The following is a 9,317-nucleotide window of genomic DNA, read 5'->3' as shown; positions in this document are numbered from 1 at the left end:
AATAATTTACTAATATATTATTGAAATCAAAAGTTGTATCTCTTAATATTATTTAACACACCTGAACTAACATGAACTTACAGTGAACAGCTGTATTATTAATTAACACTAAGGAAGATTAAATAAATTCTGTAACAAATGTTATTGCTCATTGCTGCAGTGACTAATGAGACTTTTTTTGTAAAGTGTAAACCAATTCATTCATAGAATTCTGATTTTTGCACCTACATTATTTTCACATTTAACATGCATTCATTTAGTAAATGACAAGTATGCATTTATTTACATGCATACATGCATGCGTAGCATGTTTAGCAGATGCTTTTTTCTTTAAAAAAAAAAAGAAAAAAAAAAGGAACGGACACATCAGAAAGAATTCTTAAAAAATGCAGTATAGAACAATTTCAGTCATTTATTAGAAAGCTAGATAAAGCCAACATCCTGACACTTATTGAATTGTTGTTTAATAGTAGCTTCTTTTACAGCCACTCATGCACATCTTTTGGATAATAAGCTCTCATTGCATGAAATAGGCTGCACTGAACCTAACTTCCGCTGCATTTGATAAATGCAGATGCTTTCTATACAGCTTCTTTTGCATGAGTAACAGACTGTATTAGCATGCTGCTAATATAATATGCTTAATAGCCTATGCAACATAATATTTAGGTGCATTTTTATATTCATATTCTTATGGAACATACTGGTGCTTTTCACTGTCGAAAGGATTTTCTTATCGTCCCCTCAGCTTTGATTTCACTAGTCTATGCATATCAGCCCACAACCTTTTTATCAGGTTTTGAGACCGCTACTAACAGCTATGTTTGGCCAAAATGAAAATAATGTGAAAATGTTTTATATATTGAATCAGGGATTCCTTCCAGTGTACAAGTGTACCAGTGGTTTTAATAAGTGTCCAGTGCACATTATTACTTTTTTCTTTTACCACTTCTGAGTTTGAGAAACTGTGGTGAAATGTGCTGATTTAACACATGAATGAACACAGTCTGCACAGTCACAGGACTGGCTATATTTTTAATAAATACTGTTTTCATACTTCTTTAGTAATTTGTTAACATATGGTGCTTTAATTTTACCAAAAAACAAAAAAAACAATTATATATATATATATATATATATATATATATATATATATATATATATATATATATATATATATAATGCATGCACTGTAAAGTAAATTGTAGTATGTTTTAGCTAAATCATTTATATAATGGGTGTTAATTTTATTAATAATTTAATTTGACACCGTACTATACTAGCATGTCTAATATATATCAAGTCTAATGCACACGCTACTATCCAATACAAACAATAACAATACACTAATACACATAATAATATTTAGACCTTAATTGAAAATATTAGCATTTGAATTTCCATGCATTTCTGATTTCACCATTTTGACAGAATAATAAACTTAATGTGATGCATATTTTTCAGTCAGTAATCACCTCTCTATATTTATCATCAGTAAATCCAATTTCATTCAATCTCATACATTGTAACGAATTAATTGTTGCTTGTTTCACAGCTATTAGTCATATTTTAACCATTCATGCTTTTTAATTATACAAATGTAATTGGTTTTGCAATATGATTATACTGATTCAAAGCTGTTTGCATAAATGCATTTTGAAAAAAAAAAAAATTCAATAAAACAAATTGATGCATAGTAATATGCACAGTTAATATGCATGGATAAATACTAAATAATAAACATTAGAATGTTTAACAGAGTGCAGATATTTTGTTTAATTTAAGTATGAATAACAAATATGCATGACATGAAGTTTATTTGTTAAAACTGTCCAAATGCATGGAAATTTCAAATGCAATACATAAATCTTGAATTTAAGCCAAAATATTTTTTGAATCAAAAGTTCATTTTAAGTGACATTTTTCCTCTCCTCATCTCATCTCCTTTTCCATTCCCAGGGTGCATTTCTCTTAATATTTAATGATTCCTAAACCGCACAACTGACCTTGACTTGAAGTGATAGTGATGACCGCAGCTGTCAGGTTTATTATAGACTGTAGGAACTGTATTATATGCTTATTTCAGTTCCATATGTAGAGCGATGAAACATTCATTTACTAAAAACAATTAGTCTGTTTACAAATCTCTTTGTAATGAGTCATAATTGAAAAAAAATGAGTTCCACCTCATACATGTTCATGTCTAACCAGCCTGAAGAGTTCTGATGGTTTAAGAATCATAGATTTATGGATAATAAGGTCAAAAAGCAAGAGCCCGAGTGGAAAAACAGCTGTTTCTGAGTCACACGCTTCAAATTTCTGTCTCGTTCCTCCCAAAATCATGCCCTAAAGTTTGCTACACATCCCTGAAGCGTCATTTAGTCTCGCTTGTTAAATGGATAAATGCTTTTCATCAGAACAGCTGCTTGAGCTTCAGTCTCCTCAGGTTTATATATATATATATATATATATATATATATATATATATATATATATATATATTATTTACAGTCAAATGACAGAGAAGTCAGCACCTTTTAGGGAGGGAAAAAAATCACGATGTAAGCAGACATACTTTTACATGTAAAAGGTGATTTTTCTCTTGTATTTTTGCTATTGTTTCCCATGTACAAATGTCTGAACATTCTCAAATCAAGCCACATTTACTGGAGAAGCAAATAAACACTAGTCCTGTTTTCTGAAAAAAAAAAAAAAAATCAATATAAACTTATTTTAAGCCTTTATTTAGAAAAAATATAGGTAACACTTTATATAATGCATTATTTAAAATTCATTCATTACAAAAAATGAATGATGCATCTTATTAATAATACATTGTATGATCTCATGAATAATTGCAACCACTGTCATAATACATTGTTTCAACTTAAAAAATCGAATGCATTAAAACACACGACAAACAACAACATGAAAAACTACAATTTCAGATGTAACAAGAAATCTGCAAATATTATAATGCATTTTAACTTTTCAATTATTTATTAAAACATATAATGCATTACAACATACATAATGAACACCATCTTCAAATAAAATGTTATCAAAATATCTGCCAATGTAGAAAGAAAACTGAATTTAATTTGAGTTTTTCTTTTCAACACAATTGGCATTTTTATAGCTTAAACTCACTTCATTTTGATTCATTTTCTAAGAAAACATAACTCCTTGTTTTGCAATTTAGCTTTTCTTGTAAATGCATATCGATTTAAGAAGCTTTTATATATAATATAAATTACTTAATTATATAATGCATTTATAATGTGAATCTGTTGGAAATCTTAGTTTGTCGAGTTGTTGTGGAAGTTCACACATCAATACTGCGTTTAACTCGAAAAAGAGCTCAGTCAACCACAGACACAAGGATCAACTCAAAAATGGCTTTTACTTTGCATCTTCAATAAACTTTCCACAATCATGGTTGGTTTTCAGTGTGTTGATTTCCATTCAGTTTCATAACTGATTAAAGCAACTTTCCAACAGATGATAGTGAACTTAAAACAGTAGTTTGCCATTTCAATAGCAAAAAGCTCAGCTTACGTTCAAATAGATTTAGATTAGGTCGATAGCCTTTAAGAGAAAAAAATACAATAAAATAATAAAATACTTAATAATGATCATACATTTGACATTCTATGCATTAGCTAGTCTACACAATATGCACACTCATAAGTACAGATAAATGCACACATATGAACCATATACATCAAAGTGCAGCATTATCATTCACAATATAAGTTAGCATGTTTCAGTTCAAATAACACAAGATTTACACATAAGATGCCACTTATCTGAAAATAAATCAGTATTAAACTTGTTTAAACAGTTTCAACATATTTCTATCATCCTCATCTACTCGTGACTAGTCATGCAATCTTTCTGTAGAAGAGGCCACCAGAGACTCATCGCGCTTGTAATCTTTTAGAATGAGTACTATTTCACTTTTCTGCCGTTCAGTGTTGACGAATTATAAAGTGCATCTGATGCGTATTCTTCCATGATACATTGACAGTTTCCGACGCTCTTCATAGCTTTCCGTAACCTGCTTCCTCTGACATAATCATGACACAATCAATTAAACATACAGAAATTTCAGAACTCAGTTACTCTTAAAATCACTTTTAAATAAATTCTGTTTCTAACTTCACACCTCTTGGCATTCTTGGTTCCTGAATTGAAGATGTCACATTCAACTCCTTTCTTCCAGATCATTAATTTGCTCCTCCACTGGGATCAACAGAACAAACCGCCAAACATCTCTATGAAGAACGGTCGATGGGATTTGAGTTCTTTCACCTTTTGTGACCTTTTACAAATATGTCTCCAAATCCAAATCAAACTCTGACATCAACATCTCTTACATAAGGATCAGCTTTCACCTTGATGTCTCTTCCTTACCTGTATTGACCTCTTAGAGCGTTCTGGTCTGCAACCCAGACAGTGTCTCCTACAGTGACATTTCTTTCCTTTGTGTGCCACTTACTCCTTACAAACAAAGCAGGTTTGGTCCTGCTAGCTGCCTCCACTTTTCCCAGAACTTGTTCATTTCTCCTCATTTCTCCTTCTCCTGCAATATCAAAATCGCCTGGATCTCCTCATGCCCATGCTCTTCCCAACAACAGAGAGTTCAGGGTAACATACTCCAAACAATACTCACGACCTTGCGTTCGTGTATCTATGGGCCTTTCATTTGCCAGATTTGCTGCCATGTACAGAAAAGTCTGGAATACTCCCCATGTGAAGATACCATCACCTCCTAGATGAAGAAGCGCTCTCTTCATCACACACACAGCAGATTCAGCTGCTCCTTTCCTATGGGGTGGATTTGCTGGATTAAATTTCCAAGTTGCCAGTTCAGTGTTTGCCAGCTTCCTCTAAAAGCTCTGGATTGTGTAGGCTACTCTCTCCAGGAACTTGTGAAGATCTTTCAGGACAACCAACAGTTAATCCACAATAATCTCGCTGCTCTTCAATCTGATTCTCCGTTTTAAAATGATGACAGAATGTTTAATTATATTAGTTAGTAATGCATTTTTTTTTTTTTTTTAACCTTTATTTAACCAGAAAAAGCTCTCTGAGATTAAAAATCTCTTTCACAGGAGTGTCCTGGCCAAAATGTGCAGCAGTACAATCAATTCCATCACAGATAAACATCACACAAACAGATTAAAAACACTTAAAAGCAGTTGCATATAGTTAGATCAACTTCCATTTCCATCCGGAGCCTGTTCGCGACTCGGTTGATTCAGATCGGCACTTCGGAGCCTGTTCGCGACTCGTTTGATTCAGATCGGCACTTCGGAGCCTGTTCGCGACTCGGTTGATTCAGATCGGCACTTCGGAGCCTGTTCGCGACTCGGTTGATTCAGATCAGGACTTCGGAGCCTGTTCGCGACTCCGTTGATTCAGATCGGCACTTCGGAGCCTGTTCGCGACTCGGTTGATTCAGATCGGGACTTCGTAGCATGTTTGAGATTTTTTTTAAATTCAGATCTGGACATCGAAGCAGGAAGTGCTTAAGGTGGACACACTCTAGACGGGTGTGCCAGGTGACCACCCGTCCCGCGTAGCGCGTGCGCGTACAGCGTTTGAAGCCCAATACATGCGTCCCACAAATTGAGACGGTGTCACGCATAATCAATGCTTGCTCAAAAAAAGTTGGTCGCTATATCTGGAGTCACCAACCCGTCGAAAGCGGGTGACAAGTCGATCTTGGAAGCATTTTAAGTCGATCCCGAAGATTTTTCAAAATCTGAGAAAAAAAGGTGTGAGCCTACGGTGCGAGTTGGGAGGTGTGAGCCTCCGCTGACTGCGCACGCACCTCCCGAAACAGATGAGACATTTATACTTGACTCAACTGTTTTAGACTGAAAACCAGACTATACAACTGATTTAGACGCGGGTGCCGGTGTGATGAGATTTACTAATATCCGTCTGCTCGGGCATGATTGTTTTAGGCCTGTAATTGATTGATTATTGAGGTAATAGGGATGGCACAGTTCGCTGAAAAAAAACCAAACCGTTCGGTTCACCACACACGGTTCGGCACGCGCTTCAACTTAAATCTGACAAAACATCTGTAATATCATCTATAATATGGCTTGCTATAAATGGCACGTAAAAAAAACAGGGTTCAGCTAATAAATGTTTCTGTTGATGCATGCGCATTCTGACTTCCCAGACATTACAAAAACATAAAAAAAAAAATAAAAAAAAACCTGGACAAATCATTCACTCTTGTTCAACGCGAATGCTGTATATGAGCAGTAATTTATTCCGTCATCACCTGGGTGCTGATATCTGTGTTTAAACTAAACTCATTTAAGCTTTGTCAGTTTAAACATTTAAGAGCCAGAAGCAGCGAGTTCGTGCGCGCAGTGAGAAGATTTGTGCATGCGCTCATCCGAAGCGCGCAAACCTGCGCCTTGGCACGCGCGCAAATATAAGATCTACATTGAGCAACTACAATTCATTTTAATCCTATAATTGTATATTATAATTTATTTAAAGTGAATAAATTGTAATGAAAATTAAACAAAATGAAATGGCTAAAGTTCAAAATTATCGTATTTGGAAGAAAATTAATAATTAACTACATTTTGACACGACCTGCAAATTAACACTAGGAGTTTGATTGGACGGAAGCAGTGTGACAAAAATACTATCCCATAATTTTGCACAGTAATCTGACAATAAATGTGGCACACATAGTTCTTATCAGTAGTGTAGTCAGAAAAGAGACTCTGGGTGTGCATATGAAAATCTGGGGGCTCCTTATGTGTTTGAACAGAAACTATAGAGTTCTCGTACACAAAGTTTGAAAGCAGTGACTTCAAACGGCAGTCCGAGAGAACGTTAAAGTTTGTATACATACCAATCCCCGTCCAGTTTGTCCATTTTAAAGTTAAAAAAAATATCGTTATATGACGAAAAATCAGAGTCATACCTGTCGCCGCTGTTTCCCTGGTAGAGTATCACAACCAGAAATGCCACCAGAGCCGCGCAATTATACGAAACGAACCGCATTGTCCTTTCAAAGTCCAACTGAGCCGACAACCAAAATAAAAATACAAATAAAAATATGAAGGTTTCTTTGCAGGTTGTGGTAGTACTCCAACTCTTTTCACAGAGCGCTGTCCGACACCATGATGCAAAAAAGAGGGATCCACGCTGACGTCAAACCGCATCCCGCACCGAAAGAAAATCAAAACAAAGACAAACAGAAAAGGATCAGTGCCAGAACAACAAACAGCGACCAATTTCTCAAAAACGCTAGTTTATTGACGAGACAACGAAATATATTGTTTGTCCCACTGAATATCTGTAAAAATGAGGGCCCTCTCTCATATTAACCCTTTTTATTGGTATTTTTATAGGCCTAGTTAATTTCGGATGATTGATTTCATTTACAGTGGTATTGTGCTGATCTGGTGTGTCTTTCGGATGCTTTTTGAGTTTTGTTAATCATGTTGAAATCATTGCATTGGTCCCTTAACCGTCCTGATCAAGCATTCGTGTGTCTGCTGAAGCTGAGCGATTAAAAACTTCCTCAGAGTGATGTTCAGACAGACTGTAAGAGTTTATAACTTCCATGCAGATGTTGCTCAGATGCACTTCAAAGATCTCCAATAAAAACTTGAGTCTTCAGAAAGTAAATTGAGCGTTGATATTAAATTCCCTTGCGATGATTTTTCAGTCAGATCAAGCCATCAGGATTGAGTTTATAGGACTGAATGCTAATGGTTTTGCAGAAACTCTCACCCTGAGACACAGAAGAAAACAGACTGGGTTCGCATCTGTGTTTGTGTTTGATGCAGGGTTGATTTATGTGGCTGGATAATGCAAAAGCAGCTCATTTGTGACGCCCACAGTTTTATCCGCTATTGTTCCTCAAAAGATCCACAAAGATCTCATAATCTTCATTATAAAACGTGCAGCATGTGTCACAGACTTTCCCATGCAGCAGACTCAGCTTTGTAGTCTGTGTTCTCACGGATGAGAAACAGAGAAACACAAGATTTGACCAGATTCATGGACTAACTAACCAAAAATAGCAACACAGCTAACTTAATTACAGATCAGCTGCTTTAAAACTGTCTACTTGCTCCAGACTGAACAAGATGATGTTCTTTCACAGTATTTCTGTCTATTTTGCAGAGCGAATATGTAATCATTCTTAAGACAAGATACATTTACTTAAAAAGTAAAATGATGCAAGATATTATGTTTAGTATATTATTATTATTATTATTTATAGTTTAAAATGAGAATAAATATCTGCTAATAAAAAAATATTTCCGTTTGAATGAAGTTGACCCCATATATATATATATATATATATATATATATATATATATATATATATATATATGTATAGAAAAATTACAAAAATGTCAACTAAAATTAAAGTGAAAACATATTAAATAAAATTTCAAAATTAAAAAAATGAAAAATATGAAATACACAAATATACGGAAGTTCTAAGCGGCCATGCATTATAATTTTTTTCCTTTTTGTTTTCTCGTTATAACGACTTATTTTTCTCGTTATCTCGACATAACAAAAGTTTGTTTTCTCGTTATAACGACATAACAGTTTTACTGTTGCTATAGTAACGAACTCAACTTTGACAGGTATCTGATGGACAACCATGCAGGCGCTCTTACTGTAGCCTATATTTCAGCAAATTTTGCTTCGCCTAGGTAATAACGTCTACAATACTGTATATAAATAAAGGCTGATCAATCACTGTTGATTTTTCCAGAGACAGTACAACTAACGTTTTGTTTTTGTAATTAACATGTTTAAATGGCAACACCGCGCCATTAGAGCTGCTTGGATTAAACTCACTTTTCATTTTCCCTTTATTTGAAATAAAATTATAATTTGTATTTTGTAGTAGTCATTATATGATGTGGCAGATATCATGTGTGTTACAAGCTTCTGTTTGAAAAGAGCGTTCATGTGTACTTGTAGTGAATGTGTGTGTAGAAAAAACGATTACAACATTATAGAACAAAACTGAATTAAATTAGCTTATGGATTTTACATATACATCACATTTCTCATCAATATGGTTAACAATAAAGATTAGTAATAAGGAAAAGAAGCACATCAGCCTACATCGTTAAATCCCGTCCTACTGTAGATAAACAGAATACAGTGATTTTATGACACAGAATGCGTTGGTGAAACTCATTCATCTAGCAGGAACTTAATACACAAAATATTCATATTGATTCAAGCATTTAACATTTATGAATTAATTAAATGTCAGTAATGAACAAGACTGCAAAAAT

General features: G+C 34.3%; 1 protein-coding gene across 6 annotated transcripts in view; it reads left to right on the top strand.

The window, feature by feature from the left end:
• LOC113109177 (NACHT, LRR and PYD domains-containing protein 3-like) overlaps positions 1–9,317 on the top strand; it is a 1,077,877-nt gene that overhangs the window by 873,690 nt on the left and 194,870 nt on the right. The gene's annotated exons all lie outside the window — the stretch shown is intronic.

This window comes from Carassius auratus, chromosome 9 (assembly GCF_003368295.1).
Source record: "Carassius auratus strain Wakin chromosome 9, ASM336829v1, whole genome shotgun sequence".
In the NCBI taxonomy this organism is placed as follows: Eukaryota; Metazoa; Chordata; class Actinopteri; order Cypriniformes; family Cyprinidae; genus Carassius; species Carassius auratus.
The sequence above is the reverse complement of the archived record's forward strand: the minus strand, read 5'-3'. Positions and strand labels throughout refer to the sequence as shown.